Below are 26,508 nucleotides of genomic sequence, written 5' to 3'. Positions count from 1 at the left end.
GTTTTTCAATCTTGTGTTGCCATCAATGCCAAAGGGGGAGATTGTTGGCATTTTCGATATGTTGATATGGTTTTGTCATTGATGTCAACACTTGTCATCGCTTGTAAACACTTATCAGCACTTGGAGATTTTGGTTATGTTCATCGACAAGTCAGAGAATTATGCAAATCACTGGTATTTTGTTCACCGACAAATTATATTGTTCATCGACACTTGGAATGACTTGAAGACTACTTGGTTATGTTGAAGACATTATTTAGTCACTTGGTTTTGGCAATTTGGTTAATTGTTTATTTGGGTTTGCATATTTGTTGTTACTGACAAATAGGTCCAGGATAAACATCGATAGACTTATCTATTCTAGATCATCACGACATGTTGTGGAGATGATTTATTATTATTGTAAATACATTGAGCCGACATCATGCATGGGATATTGATTTGTTTGTAATTGATTTTATTATAATATCTTTTAGTTATCCAACCTATTCAATTCATCTTAGGTTATGGTATATATGAAAGATCTCATTAGTGAGATCATTGTAAGGATGTGAAAAGGATTGCAATAAGGTATATGCAAAAATAAGCAGAGCTATACATGCAGACATCTTTTGAAGGTTGAAGGAAGGATTTTGTGAAGGCAATCAGAACTAAACCGGTACTGAATCTAACATATGAAGATGCTATTTTGAGCAGTACATTATCATTGGATTTAACCATCCAGTTGTAGTCAGTGTGACTCTCATTTTGTGATTCAGTAGTGAGCTCTAGGCAGGTGGCCTTTCTACATGTGCAGAATCCATATTGTACACACATACTATCTGTAGTAGTATCATTTGATGGTGGGTAAGGCTTACCACTGTGGGTTTTCCCCTTATAGGGTTTCCACATACAAATATTTGTGTTATGTATTGTGGTTGTTATTGTCTTTTTGTTTCATGCATTAATCTTTACTGTTATTGCAATTAACTATTAAGACTGTCTACCGGCATAAAGTTTGGTTTACCAGTATTATGCATTAAGTTTTGGTTAAGTTATTTTGGTTGAATTTATTGGACAACTGATTTACCCCCTCCCCCCCTCTCAGTTATCTCCGAGACCTAACATCATGCTTGGTAAAAGGTAAAGATTCAGTTTATTTAAATAAAAATAGTAATACTAATGATGTGTTTTGGGTTGAAGGATTGAAGAATAACTTGTTGAGTGTTGTTCAGCTAAATGATAAAAGTTATCATCTTGAGTTTAAGAATAGAGTGTGTAGGATTTTAGGAAGCAAAGGAGAACTGATTCCTACTGGTAAATAGACAAAAGGTAACTTATTTCATTTGAGTACTAATGTTAATAATTGTTTGGTTGCAAAAGTTGAGGATAGTTGGTTATGGCATAAAAAAAATTATCATGTAAATTTTGATAATTTGGTTAAGGTCAACAAGTCAAGTATGGTTAGAGGTATGCGACAACTATTCAAACCATACAATGTGATTTGTAAAGAGTGTCAGTTGGGTAAGATGACTACTTTATCTTTCAAAAGAAAATCATTTTCTTCTAAAAATATTTTAGATTTGGTGCACACTGATTTATGTGGTCCTATGAGGACTAGGAGTTTTTATGGTGATATATATTTAATGATATTTATTGATGATTATTCAAGAATGATGTGGGTTACATTTTTTAAGGAGAACTTTAATTCTTTTAGCAAGTTTAAGGCATTCAAATCCTTAGTGCAGAAAGAAACCGATAAGAATATAAAGTGCCTGAGATCTAACCGGGGTGGATAATTCACATAAACTTAATTTGTGAATTATTGTGATGAGAATCGAATCAAGAGACAACTATCTGCACCAAGGACACCACAACAAAATGTAATTGTAGAAAGGAGGAACTACACCATAGTTGAAGAAACTAGAACAATGTTGATACAAGGAGATGTATCTAAAATATTTTGGGGAGAAGGAGTCAGCACTATAGTATACACAATGAACTAGGTACTAGTCAAGAAAGGCAGTCAGGAAAAACCCTATGAATTATGATATGGTCATACTCCTATTGTTAGTTATTTCAAAGTCTTTGGCAGTAGGTGTTACATAAAGAGAGATGAGTATACCAAAAAGTTTGATCCTAAGAGTGATGAAGGAACTTTCCTTGGTTATTCAACTAAGAGAAAAGCATTCAAGTTCTTTAACAAAAGAACCAATAAGATTGTGGAAAGTGTTCATGTGAAAGTTAATGAGTATTCTTACAAATCTGATGATACCAACAAGTTTGATGCATTAGACGAATAGAAGATAGTGATCATAGAATCAAAATTTTAAAATGATGCTAAGAAGAACAATGTGGAGGATAATGCTCAACCGGTGGAAGATGAAGATGAAGATGAAGAAGAAGAACAAGAAGAAACTTAGATACTGGAACCAGTTATACCTAGATATATAAAGTTGAATCACTCTATAGATCAGATAATTGGAGATAGGAATGCTGGAGTACAAACAAGAAGAAAGATCAAAGAAAGTGCTTGTCTGATTTCCACAGTTGAACCTAAGACAATGAGGGAAGCTCTCAAGGATGATGATTGGATAGAGGTTATGAATGAAGAGCTTGATCAGCTGATAAAAATATGATTGGTACTAAGTGGGTGTTTAGGAACAAATTAAATGAGACTGTTTAGGAACAATCTCCCCTTTTGGCATTGATGGGAACACTCATGTGAAAAATGGTCAAGGTTTCATCTACTGGTTTCATCTTGCCTTGCTCCCCCTGAGCTGAATATGCAAAATACTCCATATCTCCAAAACTCCAACACTCCCCCTAATGTATACAAATCTTTTTCTTCTTATTCACATCTATACTACTCCCCCTTTGACATTAATGCCCAAAAATAATATCAAAGAATAAGAACTATACAGTGAATATCTCCCCCAAAAAAATGTCTTACCAGAGCTTGACCAACTTCAAAATTTCCGGATAAGCCTTCTCCAGTAACTCCATATAAGTATCCCAGCCGGTTTTGAATGTGTCATAAATAGATACAAGTCCACTCAATAAATGTGCAACAAATTCTTTCTCATTTACCTATGCGAGTGTGGGCTTTCCCACTATATCCATGCATTCTTTCTTGTGTAAATAAAGTGAATCCAACCGGGGACTCACCAAGCCTCTCGGACTTCTGGATCTTCTAATTATTTTGTCTCTTTCCTTTTCAAGAGCAAAAATTTGGTTCTCCAAAATCAAAATTTGACCATCAATTGATGTAGTCAATGAAATCAAACCATCGAAAGAGTTACCTATACTTGCAATTTTCTCTTTATTCTCCTTTATCTTTTTATCTACATTTGTTGTAAGTATTTCAGTATTACAATATACCCTATATATATGTGTACATTGTTTCAAGGAGTTTTCTATTAGGATCAACTTTTCCTCAATCTTTTTCTTCTCTATTTTAATTACTTGATCAAAAGAAGCTCTCTTAGACTGAGTAAATATTTCTAGTGCTTGTTAGTTGTATATTTCCTATAAGGATTGAAAGTCCTTTGAGATATGCTAAATGATTACCTTAACCTTACCGGATGGGCTCGCTTCATTTTCAATCTTACACTCCAGGAAAAATCTATGTAAAACAATGATTGATTGATCTATAATCCCTTAATCTGTGGATCCCTCCTTCATCAGTTTTTGTGCAGCCATCATCATCGGTTCTATGGGACTCATGTCTATGATGTCTTTATTTTCCACCTGAGAAGTGTCAATTGACAATAATGATGGATCAATAACTGGTACCCTATCGGATTCCCCTGACTTCTCCTCTAAATTTTTATCCTTTATAACCTCCTCACTTGCACTGGTGGCTTCGCCACTTGGTGCAGTCTATGTAACTATCGGTTCCTCTATAGGAATAGTAACCTCAACCTATACATTTGTATCTGGAGGACAATTTTCCTAAATATTAGTATCTTGTCCAATATTAGCTTGTTCATTCTCAGTACTAACAGGTATCTTAGTATTTTTCTGTACATCTGTATTTACCGAGGGCTCAATTTCCACTATCTTAATATTTTTCAAAACTAAGGGTGAAGTACCCATAATCCCCTTTCCTTTTCCTTCAATTGGGGTATCTACAATGTCTTTCTTGGTTTCTGGTGAAGTAAAGAATCCTCTGTTTTCTCGAAGAAATTTAACCCATGCTATCCAAGTCTCCTTTATTATTTCATTTACTCTCCCTAGCATCAGGCTAGTTATCCTGTGTTTGCTATAGAAAAATTTTCTGTCTGCCACCTCAAGTGTCTGTTCCATTTCATAAGGAGCTATACTAATAGAGATAGATAATAGTTCTTGAATTTTAATGTGTTTATCCTCTTGCATAGCTGAAAAACTTCTAGCATCTAACATGTTATATAACTCAGCCGGTATTTGATTTTCTATCTCTATTAAGGTTTTCTTATAAATATCCAAGTATAATAGGACTTCTTCCTCTAGTACCTCTCTTTGTTTATCATCCTCTAAGTTTTCATAATAACATTTAACATTCTTCAACATGCCATCTTTAGTGATTACATCTACCAATTCTGCACAAGTTTTAGGTGTAACCTTACCAGAATCAGTGTCATTCTTCTTCTTCCTCTTGGCAGTACCAGATGCAACTATAGGTGCTTTCTTTTATGTTAGTATTTTGATTGTGACCTTCCTAACTGGTTGCTTCTTAGCTTCTGCCTTGTTTTTCCTACGGTGTCTTCCTAACAACCCTCTTAAATGCTAATGGTGTGTTATCCTCTTATTCTAACTCAACAGTAATAGACTCAATATGAACTTTCGGATCCTTCCTTTTTCTGCCTTTCTCTGGGAAAACATCAATTAGTGCCTTGATGTCCTTTGAGACATTCTGTACAAACTTACTTGATTTTCCTTCTTGTTTCTCTCTTTTCTTCTGGTTGAACTCTTTTTCAAGCTCTTGAAAATTCTACTGTGCAGTACCATAGGGATTCTCTGCCTCATGTATTGGTGCATCTATCATCATTTTTTCATAGGCATCATGAATCCATGCATCCACCTCATAGCCTATTTCTTCAATCCAGATCCTTTGGGGCTTAACTGCTTCCATGAGTGTCTCATCCTTCTTTACCATGAAGCATATGTTAGTAGAATTTTTTTTTATAATATGCTCAAGTACCCTTACCCTAGGCCTTATAGATTTTTGAAATTCCTTAAAATACCTCCATACCTTATCAACTCTCTAGCTTCCTAATGCAACAATTGACAGTTTTAATTGTCTTCCTATCGGGATGTCAAAAGCCCATTGTCTCTTACCAGAACTGAGTGTATCATTTAGAAAATATAACATTAGGAAAACTAAAAAGTTCCCATATCAGAATCTACCCTTCTTCTCACCCTTAATCTTTCCTAGATTTATCAAAAATTCATCAAGCATCCAACTGCATAGATCTAATTTTACATTATCTCTCATCATTTTGTATGCAGTCAAAATGCATGAGCTGGAAACAAAATTCAGTTGCTTTGACTGAGTTATGTTATACCCGATGACCATGCTACCAAATTTGATGTCTGTGTCAGTGATAATGCTCACTTTCATGGATCTTTTGTTAGATGTAGCGCCAATGATCTTCCTCATGAAATCATTTGAAACTTTCTTGTCTGGATGTTTCCCTATCGATGGAAAACTAGTGATTGCCCAAATGGTTTCCTTGGTGACTTTGTAAGGTTTGTTCAATCATATAAATTCCCTATGTACTCTGCTCAATACATATCTAATTATCTCATCCTCAAAGTCCGTAATATCCAGAATGTCTGTAAACCATAATTCTTCAATATGCTTGTATGTCGGTTTGATTTTTCTAGATTCTCTCATTAGCTCATTCATATACATGCAATTATTCTCTGAATTTTCTAAGTCCTTGATGTGACAGTGAATATATGCCCTAACATCCTCTACATACACAAGTCCCTCTGGAACACGAGAAAATGCTCCAACCGAATCTTCTAGGGTAGCCACATGTGGATACTACTTGAAAATTGGCCTGGGGCAGTCATTGACCTCTACGACAGTTGGGTTTGCAATAAAAATAGGAATAGAAGATAATCTTGCTTCCATGTTTGAAGATAAATACCTTTTGATCACTCTTAATGAAAAACCTTCAACAAATTCTTCCAAAGGCCGATGAAATCGCTCAAGAAGAAATTTGATTGCCTCTCAATAGCCTTTGATCACACTTAGTCACTCTAAATCACTTTGAAATCACTCTGAATGGAGGGTGATTAACAATGAAGTGTATTCAACCTTTTAACCTTCGAGAAAAATGCTAATCTTTCATTGACATAAGTGACTGTCGGTGAAAGATACCGGATCTCGCTCAGAACATATCCATGCCAAATATTCCTCTCCAATATCTTGAACATCTTCCAGAACCTCTTCCTAGGGAATATGCAACATCTTCATGAATTTTCCCTACCCCTAAGGCATTTGCCTTAGATACCAGATGATCTCCCTACCGGTGCAGGAGCAACCTCTTCTGTCAGATAAGTAACTGGGATATTCCCATCTGATGTTTGTTCTTCAGTCTTCCTAACCCATCTTTGAGTATGATCTTTCTAGATTTCACTAACCTTCTCTTTTCCTTTCTCATTTGATCCTCCATTACTAACTTGTGGATTTATGCTTCTACAAAACTTAGCAATATGTCCAACCTCATTACATGCATAACATGTAACATTGTTCCTTTGAATTGCTTTGCTAAAACTGGTGAAATTGCTTGACCTGCACTAATTAGCCATATGTCCAAATTTTCCACAAGCATAGTATTTTACATTTATTCTACAATCTTCTATCTTATGACAAAACTTATTGCATTTAGAACATTTATTGGGAGCAGAATCAGGCTTTTGATTTGCTCTGTTTCTACATTGCTTGTCCATGTGACCAAATCTATTGCAAACAAAACATCTACCAATAAATTTATAAGCATTAAATTATCTTACCGATTCTTTATGGTTTTAATCTTCATTAGCAGTACCAGAACTTTTTCTTTGCTCAAATCCAAGTCCACTGGAATCTCCAATCTGCCTTTGTCTCTTCAATAACTCATCAAACTGTGCTGAGTTGATCTTGAATTTTTCCTTGTACTCACTTGTAGTAGTTAAATCTTCTCTTAGTATTATCATTTGTCTCTCAAGCTCTTGCTCATTACTCTGAGATTGAACCATAAGAGTTCTCAACATATCATTTTCATCAACCAACTTACCACATTCTTCAAATTTGTTCTTCAGGGATACAACAAGACTTTCTTCCTTTTTTCTTTTCGTCCTCAATCTCCTTAGAAATCCTCATAGTATAAATTTCATTTCATTTTTCATAACCATGTTCTCCTGACTCAATTTCTAACATTGTTCCTCAAGTGTATTTTTCTCATCGTCATCCTGATTTTTCAAAAGTTCCTTCCTCCTAGCTTAAATAGATGATAGCCTCTCTTGTAGGACAAGAACAAATTCCTTAGCAAAATTTAATTCATCTTGTATCTTTAAGTTCTTCAACCTTTCAACATCATAATGTTCAAGTGCCATCTCAAATTGCTTCTCCAAAGCCATATTCATTGATTCCGGTTTCGTGATCTTCCTCAAGATGTTAAAATTCCCCTGAGGCACAATGCTTTGATACCAATTGTTAGAAACTAATAACACTGAGAGGGGGGTGAATTAGTGTTATACCAAAATAGTAAGTTTTTGACTTATTAAAATATGCATACACCAATTGGTATAAAATAGAATTGAAAGAAGTAAAGCAACCAATAAGCCAATCACATAAATAAGAATCATAACACAAAGATTTTTTACATGAAAAACCTCAAAGAGGAAAAACCGCGATGGGATTTGTTACCCACAATATCAATCCACTATCCATATGAAGAGATATTACAAAATATGAGGGGCCCACACTTACAGGAAGGCTTACAGCTTATAGAACACTGCTCAATCACAATAGGAGCCTCACTAACTACATAAAATTTGAGACTACAATGCGGAGAATTGTGAACTGCTAAGATAGCATCTTCTATGCCAGAATATAGTTCTAGTTTAAGCTCTGTATTTTCCGGTCTGAAACCCTAAACCCTTTACCGGAATAACCCTTACAATAGTTTCCTCACATACATAATCTCTCTAAATAATTTTGCATCATATTACATTCCCATATCCATCACCATATCTATTGTCTATCTCTATATCAAAATGATCTATCAAACTGTCCTATATACCCTATACAAATTTTATGCCTTATGGTGGCTTACAAGATATATACAATATCAAATTACATGTCAGCCAGATAACATAAATGCATAAACATTAAAATCAATTTTCCAATACTGGATCCAAGATGTATCGGCCTCCAATACCGATAACCTTTACTAAACCATGTCGGCCTGTCGGTGACCAAAGAAGTCCTTCTATTCTGTCGGTGCCAGTGCTAGTGTAGAATCTATGAGGTGTCTGCTAGTACACCATAGATTGAAAACATGAAGCCAAAACATAAAATCATGTTTCCATCAATGACAACATAGTGAAACCAATCAATAGAGTGTCAATTGCCAACATAATTCCCACTGCGTTTTTTCCTATTTGGGTTTCCACATGAAAAATCTTTGTCTTCATATGGTGGTTGATTTGTTGATGTGTGCACTTGATATATTTACTTAGTTTGCATAATGATGAACAGTAGAATGAATGGTTTGGTAAATCTTCTTAAGGAGAATGTTTGAGTAGTTACCAGTACTGTTATTTGAAGTATTGCATAATTGTTTAACTACTGATTCACCTCCCCTCTCAGTAGTAATCGGATCCTTATAATAACATAATGTTGGTTCATTTTTGCTATGGTTTTTTTGAAGATTAGTGGGTTTTTGGTAAGGCCAAAACTGTGTTACAAATAGGAAGAGGGCTACCAAAGGGGTAACCAAGACAATAATAGATAAGAAATATAAATAGACAAAACCAAGAAAAAAATAGGGCTCTAACAAGATAGAGAATAGTCAACCAAATAGGACAAGTGAAAATTTTCTACACTTGTTGAAAATTTGAGTTGACACCCAACAATGGTCCCAAAAGGACAATCTAAGCATAAGGAGCATTGAGAGACTTGATTTTTCATTTCTTGAAAGTTATTGACTTGTTTAGATATATTTTCACATATTTACCTCCCGACTAATCAATGCATGCATATGTCTCAATATATTTTCCTAGATTTTACTCTAATTTTTGATATCGATATATTTATGTTTATACATTTATTCTTTTTCTAAACGTAAGCCTTATAATGTCCTATTTCATTTCAGTGAAAACTTGCCAAATTTAAAATGCAATGCTTGGTTGACAACCATTCATTCATTTCTTTCTATGATAAAATTATAAATACGTTTGTGTGGTTTGTTACCTTGTCATTTACTTAAATACATTTAATTGTATTTATATAATATATGTCATGTTATCTTCTCTTCCTGATCATGTTGTTCATATCATTTACATTTAAAGAAGTTAAAATAATAATTTGGTCTCGCTTTTCACTTCTTCCCCTCAACATACATTTAAAACAAGGAAATATGATATACTTTCAAGAATGTAAAGTGCTCAAGCTAAAATATGTCTATGTGACTTAGTGTTTACATCACCATTTTATAGAGATTCAATCTAGAAAAAAATTAGAGAAGATACAACTTTAATTTGATATTACACCATGACTAGCTACAAATTGGATTGAGCTTATTGGTGAAAAGGAAATTTATAATATGATGTTAATTTATAGATTCCATCTGAGAAAGTTGCTAAATAATTGTCACATCTACACATCACGGTGAAATATGGCCATCTTGTTCATTAAACAATATCAAGTTTTGAAATCTAGCTCTAATTTTTTTATTGAGTTTTACTTACATAGTTAGAAGTAGATGTGTAAAAAATAAAACAATCAGTTATTACTATTATATGATATTATATGCACCTAGATTATATATTTTTTAGTATTATTATTTTCATTTAAAATATGTCCAACATAAACTAGATACATTTTTCTATATGTGATGCACTAGAGTTAAACATATAACATCCACCCTAGGCACCTATTTTTTCCTTACACAAAAGTAGTTCCTCCCACTTTGTATAATTATGAAAAATATTGGCATTAAAAGAAGCTTTATCACATGTGTATCAATTCTTGAAACCATACAGCATATGCTACCAATGGATATATATCTAATAATTAAATTTCCCAAAAGGAAACAACGACACTTTTGTATAGAACATTGTGTGTGACAATTGGGTTCATTAAAATTTGCATCTTGTGGTGTAGTGAACATCATCTAAAAGCTAAATCTCATAGTTTCCTATGTTTGAAAATAGATCTAGTGGTGTAAGGTGAAGAAGGTATAAATGTATCAAATCAGTGTCAAATTTGATAAATTTATTAAACCTTCACCATATCCTAATTTATCATTCATATAATTTTATTCTTGTAATGCCATGTGCATTACTATTTTGAAAAAATTTATAGTATTAGGGAAAGTTATGAATTATAATTTACTAATATGAATTCTATTTAATTCGGCATTGATTAATTTTTTTAAGAGTGTACTTATAGTAAATTAGCAATGCATATTTTTTTTAAATGTATCAAGCAAGTGATGTTTAAAAGGAATATTTGATTGATTGAAGATATTCTAATAATTTGTTAGATTGATAAATTACCTATAATAATAAATGATCTTTGATTAAAATTATTTGTTAATATTAATTCAAGAAACTACTTTCTTATAAATAGCATCTAGTATGAGAAATCAGTTGGGATTGGTCTTTATTAGTAATTTTGGTGAGGTAACTCAATTTACATCCATTACCCAAAACTCCACATGTAGTATAGCTACAAAATTTTTAAAAGAGTGAATGACATATTTACAATGTATGTGATCCAAGAACTCCAAGTAGATATGAGAATGAGTATATCCCAAAATTATATGTTGTTTATTAACACATATAGGAACTACTTCATCTAATTATAAAGTTTCACCTATATTATAATTAGAGGCTTCAATAGCTTCTCATTAAAATTTACCAAGTATGCGATCAATAAATTTGTTTTGATTAAAGTATGTCAACAAATATCTGTAGTGTGAAAAATATGAAAAGAAAGGGACTTTAAGGTAGGTGTTCCCTTTCATATTGTGCTAGCTAACTATTAATGAAAATCATTCTCTAATACACTAAATATTGAAAGAGGATTAATTAAAAATACCACACACTTCCTTATCATCATATTCCCATTTGACAATAAAGATTATGTAAAAATAATCATACAACTCAGAACATTCATGCATTTCCTACTCATAATTGGTGACTATTGGGTTTAATATGAGAGCGAATATTAGGTTATGAAATGAAATGGATGAAGATTCTTTATACAAAAGAATTAATTTTTTAAAATTAAATTGAGATATTCGAGGTATAGAAACATAGAAAATGTTGTGTATTACCATTGATATTAAAGGGGTGAAGAATCTAGAAGAAAGGACACTAGTGGTTTTGAATAGAATGAAAAAGTAGTTACTTAAGATTGTTGAAGATGAAATACAAAGCCTTTAGAGGAAACTGAAACTGAAGAGAATAAAATGAATTCAAGAGAAACCTTGCCCCTTCCATAGTTCATCAATTCAATCTATTGATGGGAAAGAAGGAGATAATCATCGACATCCTCCATAGAGGAGAAACATAGAGAGATCATATAAGGGTAAAAGCACAAAACTATGTCACGTTTCAGTCTAACTTATCAGCACAAGTGAATTTAAGTAATTCTAACTAAAAATTATTTTTTGTCAAGCATATGGTCTATATAGATTCATTATAGCTAAGTTATATATGGGCCACAATTTTTCCAATTGGAAGTGTCTACTAAATGTATATTTTATACTACTTTTAGTCTAATTACAAAAAAAAAAAAAAACTCGATATTTCAACAACTGCTACTCTTATAAATAATATTTTTTCTGAAATGTAGAAATACCCTTTTATAGATATATAAGTGAATTTTCCAAAATATATATCTTTTAATATTTTAATTAGTTTTTTTGTTTTATATTTTATTTTTATTGAAAGTAGGTCATCAACACTAAAATCTAAGGTTGATTATCTTGTCAAGGAAAAATACTTAAATTTATTATAAAAAGTTAAAAAAAATATGATGCAGTAGAGAAAAGAATGTATGTCAAGATGATATAATTCTTTTATGACTTGGATAAATAATTAAGAAAAAAGGTGGTGGGAATTGGAAATAGTTATATTTCTGCACACACATATATTTATAAAAAATAGTAAACAATATATCCATGCACTAAAGTTTCAAGTTATAAATATACAAAAAAAAAAAATCGAGAAAAAAAAGAAATTTTTACTAAATTAAGTGTGGTGGCTTGTATAACTTCAATTTCAGCATTTTTTCAGCAACTAAATTATAGTGTTTACTTTATAGAAAACTATATTCAAATATTTTTTTAATTTTTTTAAAAATTAAAAACTTAAAATAGACATAAGAATATAAATTTGATTATTTTACATCATTTCAAAATTCAAAACATATATTTCACTTTCGATTGGTTTAATTTAAAAAGTTGAATCAACATTGGCTATTTCCTTTATAAAAGTGTGACACAACTTTGTACTTTTGCCCATAAATACAAATCAAAGGGAAAGGTAAAGAAAGAAAAGGAAAACTAAAAATTGGAGGTTGAATCCAATAAGAGATAGGGGAATTTAAGATAATTCTAATATTGCCTCTTTTTTGTCTTAGGTAATTACTTAATCTTAAACCATCTCACTCATCGCTTGCTTTCTTGCCAACACATTCACCTCCAAACTCACTTATTTAACCCAATCCTTTATTTTCTATATAGTTACCCTAAAGACCATTCAATTTCTCCACAAAGACCATTAGAATATATTTTAGTACTTCATCCAATAAACCCTCTTCTTGGGTACAATATCTTAGTTAAACATACCCTAATCTTAAGTTTTAAATGATCTTGGAAGATCATATTAACTTAAAAAATGCCACGGATGCTTCTAGAATAGTTAAAAATCTCACTTAATGTCACATTTAAGTAAAGTAGCCCATTCCTATACTAAATATGATATGATTAAATTAACTATAAAATATTTTAATGTCACATGGATCAATATTGGCTATACATTTTTCTTGAGAAATAAATTCATAAGTTTTTGGTATCACTATCTTGCTAAAAAGGTCAAAGAATAATGAATAATTGAAAGATGAACTCAAGTAACAAGCGAGGATACTAGTTTATTTCCTGAAGTCCATGATTGATACCATAGCTTAGCAATTACATATAATTGATTCCTCTTTTAATCCCTACTATGGTCGTAGGAAAGAAGTGATTGAAAAGATATGTAGGTATAAGTATTATGAAATAAAAAATAAAGATTGGGTTCACCAAGTCATAAGTGATGGGTTGAATCTCACTAAGGAGGCCATGAAACTTTATGATGAAACTAATTCTAAGATAAAGGAATCTTATGATAAGATTAATATTAAAATCTAGTATAAAACATCAATACTAGGATAACTATGTCAAATATCCTGCACAAAATACTTCTTGGTGAGTTTAGTGAGACCTTAGGCATTCCATGAGAATAAATTCATGAGTGAAGGTATTGCTTATTATCTTCATCCTTGAGAGAGGATTAATGATTAAACCAGAAGTTTCAAGACTTTTGAAGGAAACACTAACCATTCCGTCATTTTTTTAGAGTGACCTCACCTTCCCCCACATGCTCGAAAGGGCCTATGAGAATGATACAAACCATGTGTCTAAGAAGAGATAACTAAAGGTAGCATAGGTGTTGATGAAAATTTTGGATGAATAGAAACCTTGGTACCAATATAATTAAACCTATATTTCCCCTTCAGAGAAGGGTGTGAATCAACATGTTGTTCTGTAGTAGCATTTTCTTGGAGTTTGCTTGGAATAATATTAGATGAATTAGACATCTCCTTGCTAATCGCCATTGTCCATTTTTGTTTTGGTTTAGATACTTCATAAACACGTAAAGGTTTAGAAACCCTAGTAGGAGTCTTAACTTTGGAATAGCCTGCGATCAATCCTTAATTTTATTCTTTGAGGATTCAAACGAGAAGTATGTATTTGAAATTTTTTGATAGAGCGCATGCTAGGTGCAAGATGAAGAGTTGCTATGTGAATATCAATTATTTCTTTTATGTTAACACAAATAACCTTCCCAAGTGACAAAGAAACAACTTCAAATAAATCACAAAAAGACAAAGGAAAACCCAAAAACATTAGCCAAATAGGAACACAAAGCTTCTTTTTATTAGAGAGAAAAATATTAAGAGCAAGCCTGGAAGACTAGAAATTTTGAACTAACATACCATGGACCATGCTAAAACATAGCCAGAACATTGCTAAACTCAACAAAAAAGAGAAGAAAGACCCTTTGGTGTGTTTTTGGACTCTATCAAGATAGACCTTCTTTAGGACCCATGAGTTGGCAACCCAATCTCAGAGTATGCTTACATGGGGAACCCTTTGAGTAACATATCATATAAGAGTGTGCTACTCTAATCATTAACATGCAAAATAAAAATTTAGAGTGGGTAAAACCTCATTTATGGCGTTATCATAAGGCATAGCTCATGAAAAACTTTTGGCACAAATTTTTAGATAGTTTTTTGGAGGAACCGTTGCCACCAAACAAAAAATAATAAACACCAACAACAATTTCTAGGTTGAAGGTGGTGGAGACCATTTTAAAATGAAATCGCCCATAGTTAATATAGTATGATGCAAGGAAGGATTACAATGACAAACCCTAATATGTTGAAAAACTAAAATCCGTAATAGAGCTAGTTTCCCATCCTTCAGTAGGCTAAATTTTTGAATAAAAAGTGCAATCCTAGATATCTGTTGACCACTAAAATTGCTTTTAGGGCTACAACCTTAAAATCTTAGTGATGGGGGACCTACACTTTTTCATTGGGTGACCTCCGGGATTTTAGAAGCTGGCTCTTCATTCAGTTGGGGGGGGACAAGGAAAGGAAAGGAACATTGAAAGAAAAAAAATTCTAAAGCGATGCATCGAAATGATTTAGATACAATAAGGGGAACAAAGAACTTGACATACGTGTCATTCTAAGGCCCATTCAACAATCTATGTGCCCAGAATAGTAATTAATATATGACAAAAATTCCTTTTAATATAAAGAAATAAACACCATGCATCCACCAGATAAATAGTGCAAAAACGTAGTTTAATTGGCAGAGTATTAGGCATATATTTCTAAAGTTATGTGAGAATCTCAAAGATGCACAAAAAAATACTAAAACATATAGAAAAATAGTAATCATAGAGACCATAGGTACAGGTTGATTATACCCTCTTCAGAAATACAATCACAGCTTAAAGGCTTGATTCCTCTAGAATATCAATCTATATCTCTAAAAAAATAAGTTCTGAACCCTTTTTACAATACGCCCTCGAGCTTTTATAGAGAAAACCTCTTTTATCTGAACCGATGATTGTAACTTAGCAGCTTTTGCATGCTCGTGTCATGTCCACCGCCATCATGGAGGTTTCTGTAGCTATCACAAGCTTGATCTTTGCATCATTATTTTCCTCCATGTGTGCAGTATGTTTACCACATGGAAGTTCCCTTTCTCTATTGCAATCGCTTGATCACGCGGGTTTCTTTTTAATTTGCATTCACGCTTCCTGGTTTTTCCATGTCATTCCTCTTGTGGCCTTCCGTCCTCAAAAGAAACAATGGTGCACTTTTGAAATCTCCTTGGGATCAAAAGATCTCTGGGCCTATGCTTTGTCAACATGTGGCATGCTCGCAGAGCTTTTAGAGCCCTTTTCTTTTCCTTCACCCTTGAACACTCTGCGGTGCCAACATGTGGCACTCCCGCATGGCTTAGCGAGAGTACGAATTTGTGGGCCTGTGAGAAACTATGCCATACTGACATGTGGCACACTCGTACCTAGTCCTTGCAAACAACAACGAATTGGTCCTAACTTTGCAGGATCATAACGTGCCATTCGACAGTTGAAATCTCAAGCCGCTTGCACTGTTGGAAAGGTCTTCAAAAGATCTAGTTTCACTCCCTTAACACAATTCCTTCAGTCATCGAGTTAAGGGATCATGAATAGTTTCAACCCCAAATCTTTCTCGAAAGGCCTCGGAAAATGCAAAATACTGAAACATAGACAAAATAATAAAAATTTGGATTTTTCAGTTTTTCTCACCTCTGATCACTCTGGATCTCCTTCAAGCTGATTTTGATATGTTTCCATCAATGCCTTAATAATAAACCCCCCAAAGCATAGATATTATCTATAGTTCTTGGCGACTCATGGGGGGACCTCTGCCTATGGAGGTTGAAACCAAAATCTCTTGTTTCGTAGACCAGAATGCCTTATTCATGCAAAAAGGGAGCTTCCACCTTACTGATTCATTCCAGATATCTCAGATTGGATCTTAATGATGAATCATAAGGGAACACAAATGTCAACATTAGATAAATAGTAGCCTTATCTACCAGTTGGGTAGAAAGTCACAAAAAGGGTCCACGAGACATGTGCACTATTGCACTTGGAGGAAAACTGGAATCCTCTTAAGGAGAATGTAGCATGTGCGATTGCACTTCTTGGAAAGGAAAAGTATCTAACTATTATTTACATAATCTCCAAACTCTGTAAGGAAATCAAACAAAGCCATTAACTGGTTTATCAAAGTAGCTTCTCCTTCTGACCAACTTCTAATGCTTCACATGCTCTTGAGAAAGCAGCCATAAAGTAAAAAATAATAAGCATCCAGCAGACTGTTGGAATTCCTCCCATAGGTCAGGAACAAAAAGTCTCACCCATTCTTGGCTGATATCTTCCTGCAGTGAATGAGTAAGTTGAACCTTCTCTCCTTGGTACTCATCTTCACTCTTAAAGGCAAGCATGACGAGGGGCGACTTACAACTCTCCAGCTGAGCTAGATGCCTGATAGGGAATCCTCTTGAAAGTGTCTAGTTCAAGCAATCAACACTGGATTTTCCACTATGCTCTGCTTCCTTTAGGTCTTGTTAGACAACAAGGGTCGGTTCTGATGGCACATTTGTTGGTACGGGGACCTCCACTTGTTGTGCATGCTCACAATGATCCTCCAGATTACGAGATGATTTCCTAATGTCAATAGATGAGCAGAAGGATTCTAACTCATCCCAAAATAGGTCTTCATCACTCTCCCCTTCACTTTCTTCCATGAAAAAGATCACCCTTGCTTCACGACAGTCCTCATGGTGATTTATAGAAGCATCAAGCTTCTCCTCTTGTTCAACCTCATGAGCCTTATAATATTCACATAATCCACTATGCTCTTCAGCATCTGCTTGCTTCTTTAAGACTTCTACCACTATAGAAATAGAAAATTCCCCTTCCTCGGGGTTAATAAAGCAGGGAAGCTAATCAAATGAGAAGAATAAATCGTCATCTTTAATTTTCTTTCTTACTCGGTTGATGCCTTACTATTGCAGCTTCTCATCTTCATTTTTCTCTTGTGGTAAGGGTAGTTCTTCACCCTCACAAGCATGTGGAAGCTCACGGAAAGAAAACTCCTCCTCTTCTTTCATCTATTCATGAGACCAATCAACCCTCCAAACAATAGGTCCACCCTTAAAGAGTAAAATGGTATCAGGAATAGGGACCCGAGGGGGAAAGATATCTTGCAAAATAGATCGAGGGGGCTCATTAGAAGGCATCCCTTGCATGGTGCTTGGGGTTTCAAATTCGGGAGCTCTACTGGTGGCATATTTCCCTTCTTGCATGAGATTCTCTTCCATAATCGCTAGCCGTCTGATCTCTTCTTCCCTAGTAGAAACGTGCATGGCAAGGAATTGATCTTGTTGTTTTCTCCTTTGTTTGCTGCTGCTGAAGTTGGGCCTGGTAAGCAAGATGATCTTTTTGTAGGCAATATTCTTGCTCCAAATCAATAGCCTTCAACTGTTCTTGGAAATTCATCATTATTTCTCCAAGGCTAACATTTTTCAAGCTTAGAACATTTTGATGCTCAGGGAAGGGGTTCACATGTTGGTGGTAGACATAATAAGCCTTCGGTTGCTGGGAAGCACATGTAGGTTGTGCAGGGGTGGGTGGGAGGAAAGCGTTAGGAAATTGCCCATAACTATTGTAGCAGGGGAATATGAAGCAAAAATGGAAGCATATCCAATTTGATATCATTGATAGAGAGGAAGAATGCTTGAATTTTCATGGAAAGGAGGTGAAACATACATTGTTCATGATATCCTTCCATACTAGAGCATAAGGAAAGAAAAATATCTACAGATGATAGTTTAAACAAGAGCAAAAGGTTTGCTCAAAATAGAGAACCTGGTACATACCAATAGAATCACCCAAATGATTTGAACTCATAGAGTCGCCAGATGCTTACAAAATACCTCTTTAAGGCTAAAAAAACTGAAGAATGCACCAAATATCCAATGAAGGATGTAAAACTCATGAAATTTTGTCCCACCGGGTTCACCAAAAAAAAAACTATTCACCACTAAAATTGCTTTGAGGGCTACAGTCTTATGGGAAACTCAGTGATGGGGTACCTGCATGTTTTCACTGGGCGATCTTCAGAATTTTAGAAGCCAACTCTTCATTCATTTGGGGGGGGGAAAGGGAAGGAAAGGAACATTGAACGAAAAACTATTCTAAAGTGATGCGCCAAACTAATTTTGATGCAATAAGGGGCACAAAGAACTTTGCATACGTGCCATTCCGAGGCCCATTCAATAATCTATGTGCCCACAATAGTAATCAAGATATGACCAAAATTCCTTTTAACATAAAGAAATACACACCACACATCCACCGAATAACAAGTGCAAAAACATAGTTTAATTGACAAAGTATTAAGCATATATTTCTAAAGTTATGTTAGAATCTCAAAGATGCAAAAAAACTACTAAAGCATACTGAAAAACAGTAATCATAGAGGCCATAAGCACAGTTTGATTATCCCCTCTTCAGAAATACAATCACAGCTTAAAGGCTCGATTCCTCTAGAATATCAGTCTATATCTCCAAAAAAATGAGTTTTGAACCCTTTCTACAATGCGTCCTCGGGCTTTTAAAGAGAAAACCTCTTTTATCAGAACTGGTAATTGTAACTTAACAGCTTCTGCATCCTTGCCTCATGTCGACCGCCATAATGGAGGTTGTGTAGCCATCGTGAGCTTGATCTTTGCATCATTATTTTTCTCCATGCACGCGGCATGGTTGCCACCTAGAAATTCCCTTTTTCTGTTGCAACCGCTTGATCACGTGGATTTATGCTTTGTTTGCATTCACATTTCCTGGTTTTGCCATGCGATGCCTCTTGCGGCCATCCACCCTGAAAAGAAACAATGGCGTGCTTTTGAAATCTCCCCAATGTCAAAACAACTCTAGGCCCGTGGTTTGCCAACACATGACATGTTGGCGGAGCTTTTAGAGCCCCTTTTTTTCATCCACCCTTGAACACCTCGCGGTGCTGACACATGGCACTCTCACCTGCCTTAGGGAGAGTGTGAAGCTACGGGCCTGTGAGAAACTACGTCATGCTGACATGTGGCGTGCTTGTACCTACTCCCCGCGAATAACAACGAATTGGTCTTGACTTGGCGAGATCATAACTTTCCGCACGGTGCTCGAAATCTCAAACTGTTTACACTGTTGGAAAGGTCTTCAAAAGATCCAGTTTCACTCCCTTAACACTATGCCTTCGGCTGTCGAGTTAAAGGACTAGGAATAGTTTCGACCCCAAATATTTCTCTGAAGGCCTTTGCAAATGCAAAATACTGAAACATAGACAAAATACCAAAAATTAGATTTTCAGTTTTTCTCACCTTTGATCGGTCGAGATCTCCTTCAGGCTGATTTTGATTGTTTCCATCGGTGCCTTGATCATAAACCCCCAAAAGCATAGATATTATCTACAATATCCTCAAGAGTTAAATTTAGACCACCTCATGTAAAAGCCAACTCATCATGTGGTCATTATTCTAAAAATCTATGTCAAGATTCAATCATGTGATCTCAGTTTCATAGACCAAAGACTTCCCCAGAATGATTTGTGCATAATATATTTTGACTTTTATTTTTATTTTTTTCAATGAAAACCAAAATTATAACACTTCTAAATTGTATATTCTAAAATGATTGAAAATGATATAGTACTTGTAAATTTAAAAATATCTTATACACGTTAGGTTAAATAATTTTGTTATCATACAAATAATAAAAAATAAAAAATAAAAAAATTGTGCTCCATGAATATTCCCATTCTTTCAATTTCTCATATTACAATAAAGTTGAAAATGCTTTTATTTGAAGAAAGTTGATAATTACAATAAAGGCGGCAATCATAAAGTGCCGCACAAAGTAGCTATTCGGAGGTAAACAGAAGCAGACATGATTATTCAAATTATGCATATGACATTAAGAAAATATCTTAGTCATCTCATCCTCATTAATCTCTACGTTTCTTATTTGCTCCCACAACAGCAGAGGATCCAGCTGGTCATAAATGTTATCCTCTGTTGTAACAGTGCCATATTCATGTTGAACATCAGGAGTGGATCCAGTGCACAGGAGGAATACAAGCTTATCATACTCTGAACGCATATTCATGAGCTCTTCTCTTTTGGCCTCCAACTGAGATTCCAGCTCGGCTATTTTCTTCCGCAGTTCATCGACCACACTGGCACTTCCCCTGATGGGTTCCTTTGTTCTTGCACTTGCTTCACACACTAAACTGTTTACTGCATCTTCTCTTTGCTTGGCCTCCAGACCCTAAATAAACAACCCATAAATATATGAGTACCATGATCAAACTAATGGAAAAGCCATACATACTTTGGGGGAATAACTTATTCAGACATCTTTGATTCTAAATCTTATATTATATTTGAGCTGAAAGTAAATTATTTCAATGATATTTGAGGTGACAGTGAAACAGAACAACCAGTCAAAAAGTTTTGAGACTGCTTATCTAATATGAGAAGACTTGTTAGTAAGCTACTTCTTTTTTAGATTGAACAACTGTTCAGATAGATCAGAATAGTGCTAACCCGTAGAACAAGATGGGTCAGTAGAATTAGAGTCTCAAAAAAATTAAAGAGGCTTGATAGATACATTTGGCTTGCACCTTTTCATACTAGTTCCCTAAAGGTTTCAACTGGACACTTGGAATTAGAACTTTATTAAAAAAATTGCAAAAGGGCTGCTAGGAATAAGGGTTGCTCCTGTCTTTTTGAATCTTCAAATATCTGTACCATTAATAAAGTCACAGCTGGTTACGGTCAGTGAATCTTAAGTCAAACGCTACAAAACACATTTCACACAAAAGATAATGGGGTTCAAAAGCAAGTACATATGTTTGAGAAACTAAAACCCAATAAAACAGAGAATAAAATATGGATCATGATTAAAACTTACTTGAAGCAGTTTAAGTATATTGCTAGTTCCATACACTCGATGGACGATTGTAAACTTGTCAGGATCGTCTGGAGGAAAATATGGAGCAAGAATACATTCTTGTGAACACTTTTTGCGTTGCATCCTACAGGCTGCGCAGGATACAATCTTTCTTTTCCCCATTTCTTGCGGTAATAAAACCCTAACATGAATAGGTTTTTATAATGCTGTTCTGACATTTAAGAGTGGAAGCTTCTGGGACGAATAATCAATGAACAAATTTCATGGAAATAGTGGATGATAATTTTAGAAAATCAAAATATTATAGTATTTTTCAATTATTAATATACGAAGTGATTGAAAAGATATTTGATTTTTTTTAAGTTTTAAATTTTCTTTGTTGCAATTAGAGAGTTCAAAAAATCTTCGATAAATTTTCGGAAATACGTGAGAGGCAGGATTGTTCAAAGTCTTACGTCAGAAAAGAAACGTAATATATCTGACGGAGGATGCAACCTAACTTCGTAGTCAGCATGGGCGGAGAATATTTATTCATCAGTAGTTAATCTCCACATAAAATGGTAGTGTAGAAAAATATTTCAAACATGCAAAATGCAATATTATTTTGTCCTATTTTTTATGTTTTTACTCATTGCTGCTCATCGAGATCATATTTATTCATCCATTGTATCTCGTTTTTAAGTCACAAATCAATTACAATATAGAATTTTAAAAATATTGTTACAATTCTATAGTTGAAAATTATTTTTTTGATTTAACAAATTTAAAAATATTATATATTCTTTTTTCTATTGGCTAATATAAGGATTTTTTCTATTGATTAATATAAGGAAGAGTCATTGTGGAATTGATTTTTTTCGTTTTGTGCCTTCAATGATTAATATTTTAAAAGTCTTTGCATTTATTTCATAATTTACTGTAAACATTAAATGTGATGTTTCATATAACAAGATATAACATTAAATGATGTTTCATCAATTTAACCAATAATCACATATTATTAAATATTTTTAACAAAAATTCTTAAGTCTCTATTTATTTTTTATTTTAAATAATTGTGAAATGATCATTTATCTTCCTTCCTATTAGTTCATATTGAAAACATTCATACAAAAATTCTGTAAAAATAAATAAATTATATATTTGAAACATTTAATTCATTAAACTAAAGGTCAAAAATATTAAATAATTGAATGACATTACTACTATTGCATACATCATAGATGTTGACCTTATTATGACCTTACTAGTATTCTACACATTATAGATATTGACCTTATTGAACACTTTATTAAATCATATCTAACCTTAGTGAGCTTAGAAAGCTATTGTTGTACATTAAAAGTGTAAAAACATCTTTATTATTATGTGGCTTTTACTTATTAAATGCTTACATCTATAATTTAAAATACAAAATAAAATCATTCAAATACACATTCACATCCACATTTAAATAAATTTGAGCACGCTAACAAGTATTATTATAGTCAATAACTACCTAATAAAGTGAAACATTGTACAATTCCACTTTCTTCTACATTAAATATGAACCATACGCCTCATGAAGAAATCAATATATTTCCTATCCTTTCAATTATCCAGAGAGAGAACTCATAGTTATTGTGGACTTAATCAAAGAACCAAAGCTTTCTTGTGATTATTGCATCTATTCTCATTTACAATGGTCATCAAAGGTAGCAGTTTTGCTAAATGTACCTAACATTCTCAGGGCCGAACAAATCATAGATTGAATCCTCATACCCACTAACCAAAGAAGAAAAAATAGAATGGTTTTTACGGGCGTTGACAAGCTATGACCTCTCTATAGTCTCAGGTTCAAATACATAGTAGAACCCATATCAAGTAATATTGGAATGCTCAGACCACTAAGAGGGTGGGAGAATTAGTGGTCTATAAAATAAGTCTTCTTAACAAATACAAGCTTACCAAGCAATAAAACAAGATATATATTTATTCATAGCATAACACTTGATGAACATAAGAACATATATCAACCCATAAAATAGATGAATCATATATGCACATCATAAAACACAAATATATGAGTGGAAAACCCTTGAAGCCTAAATAACCATTCTTAAAATTAACTTGAATAAGCCTCATTGTGTACAAACTTTATGCCTCACTGGCAGTATGAGCACCAACTCAAATTAAGAGCACCCTATTGGCAACAACAATGAAAGAAAACTGACCGGGGGGGCGGGGGGGGGGGGGGGGGAGGTGGGGGGGGGGGTGGTGAATCAATTTTATTTGGATTAATAAACTTAACCTCAAATACAAATTTGATTAACCACAATAAGATGATACTTTGTAGTATGTGAAAACAATTACAATGGGGAATGCATTTGTATTCAGGCTCATTGCCTAGAGATCACTATTCAAAATACAATAACCCAGAAGCCTACAACCCTTAGGGAAGTTTCGCTACCTTACAAGGAAGTCTCACTAACTTACAAAATATTCAGACAACAATCTACAATCAAATGAACTAAAAGAATAGCATCTACAAATGCCTGATGATAGTTCTGATTAAGAAAATATGTCTGATCTACAACAGTCCAATCTCTTCTCAATCACAATGCCAAAGGATGAATTTTCTTGTTCACACCTTTAACACTCTCTGATAATGCAAAAATGACACCGATCATCAAACTACATGAATATATCACCTATTTATACAATTGATCAACTTGACTACAAGGTTAGCCAAACCCCCAGTTCACAATTACAAAATTACATCACACGATACAAATATCAACCATCGGACCAATACATGATATAAAATGGACCTAAACCAAATTCTCAAACATGAAACACCACCGATAATCATGCCAAGATCAACCGCAACATGTTACACCACCAAGAATGTTGCATAACACAAAGAATATCAGCGATTCAACAAAAACTTGATCAATGATTAATTCAAACAATAAAAATAAATAGGAAATAGTTAGGAAACACCAAGAAGCATGTTAGAATCATCTATAACAACTGCACCAACACCACTTATCAAATCTTGATTGATCAACATTTGAAACTCAAGAACACTCAAACATCAACAAATACAAATTTATTTGGATTAATAAACTTAACCTCAAATACAAATTTGATTAACCACAATAAGATGATACTTTGTAGTATGTGAAAACAATTACAATGGGGAATGCATTTGTATTCAGGCTCATTGCCTAGAGATCACTATTCAAAATACAATAACCCAGAAGCCTACAACCCTTAGGGAAGTTTCGCTACCTTACAAGGAAGTCTCACTAACTTACAAAATATTCAGACAACAATCTACAATCAAATGAACTAAAAGAATAGCATCTACAAATGCCTGATGATAGTTCTGATTAAGAAAATATGTCTGATCTACAACAGTCCAATCTCTTCTCAATCACAATGCCAAAGGATGAATTTTCTTGTTCACACCTTTAACACTCTCTGATAATGCAAAAATGACACCGATCATCAAACTACATGAATATATCACCTATTTATACAATTGATCAACTTGACTACAAGGTTAGCCAAACCCCCAGTTCACAATTACAAAATTACATCACACGATACAAATATCAACCATCGGACCAATACATGATATAAAATGGACCTAAACCAAATTCTCAAACATGAAACACCACCGATAATCATGCCAAGATCAACCGCAACATGTTACACCACCAAGAATGTTGCATAACACAAAGAATATCAGCGATTCAACAAAAACTTGATCAATGATTAATTCAAACAATAAAAATAAATAGGAAATAGTTAGGAAACACCAAGAAGCATGTTAGAATCATCTATAACAACTGCACCAACACCACTTATCAAATCTTGATCGATCAACATTTGAAACTCAAGAACACTCAAACATCAACAATTGTCATGACCAAAGATAACTTGTGCAACACAAAATAATGAACCATGTGTAATGAAGATAAAAAAGAATGTCCCGAATAATTTCCCAAAAAATCAACTCAAGATCTGATCACAACGGAATATACCGGAGGAAATACCGAACTCTGCAAAGCACTGATCAGAAAAACCAAATTACAAATCGGATCATATGGTATGATCAATTAAGATTTCGGATCACCAAAACCAATACAAAAAGATATAATGATACTAGAAATACTCCATATACCAAACCTTGATCCCAATAAACCAATCTGCATCCATCGGAGCAATAAATCATAGGAATATATTGACAACAATGACAACAACATATCCTAGCAGCAACAATGTCCAATAATCTCGCCCTTTGACATTGATGGCAATGTATGGATGTGAAAAATAATCAATGCAAAGAAAGAAAACATCTCCAACAAACTTCCCCCTAAGATCAAGCAGATAAAAGAGTTTTTCACATGCTCTCTCTTCCCCTTTGACATCAATGACAAAGGTTCTCAAAACATAAAACCAAGCTCTCTTTCTTGCTTAGAATAAATAAATTATCTGAACTGAACAACAAACAAATTACTCGACCATAGGAGCAACATAAACTCATAGATCCGGACAAAAAGGATAAGACTGTGAAGTCCATCAGATCAATGCAACTCAATGCATCTAGTTCCGATTAGGAGGGGTGCATACCCCTAACCTATCTCTCACATATACAAATGTATTTGGAGGCAAAGGCTTAGTTAAAATATCAACAATTTGTTCCTTTGTAGATACATACTCTAATTTCACTTCCTCTTCACTGACTTTTTCTCTCAAGAAATGATATTTGATTGATACATGTTTAGTCTTTGAGTGTTGCACCGAGTTCTTTGACAAATTAATAGAAGTAGAGTTATCATAATAAATGACAGTAGGATTATCATAGATAACTCTGATATCCTTCAACATTTGCTTCATCCAAATTACTTGAGTTCAACTAATTCCTGATACAACCACTAGACTTATAGAATCCACAGGAGGCAGTTAAGCCATATC

Source organism: Cryptomeria japonica, chromosome 7 (genome assembly GCF_030272615.1).
Source record: "Cryptomeria japonica chromosome 7, Sugi_1.0, whole genome shotgun sequence".
NCBI classification, from domain to species: Eukaryota; Viridiplantae; Streptophyta; class Pinopsida; order Cupressales; family Cupressaceae; genus Cryptomeria; species Cryptomeria japonica.
This window is presented reverse-complemented; position numbering follows the sequence as displayed.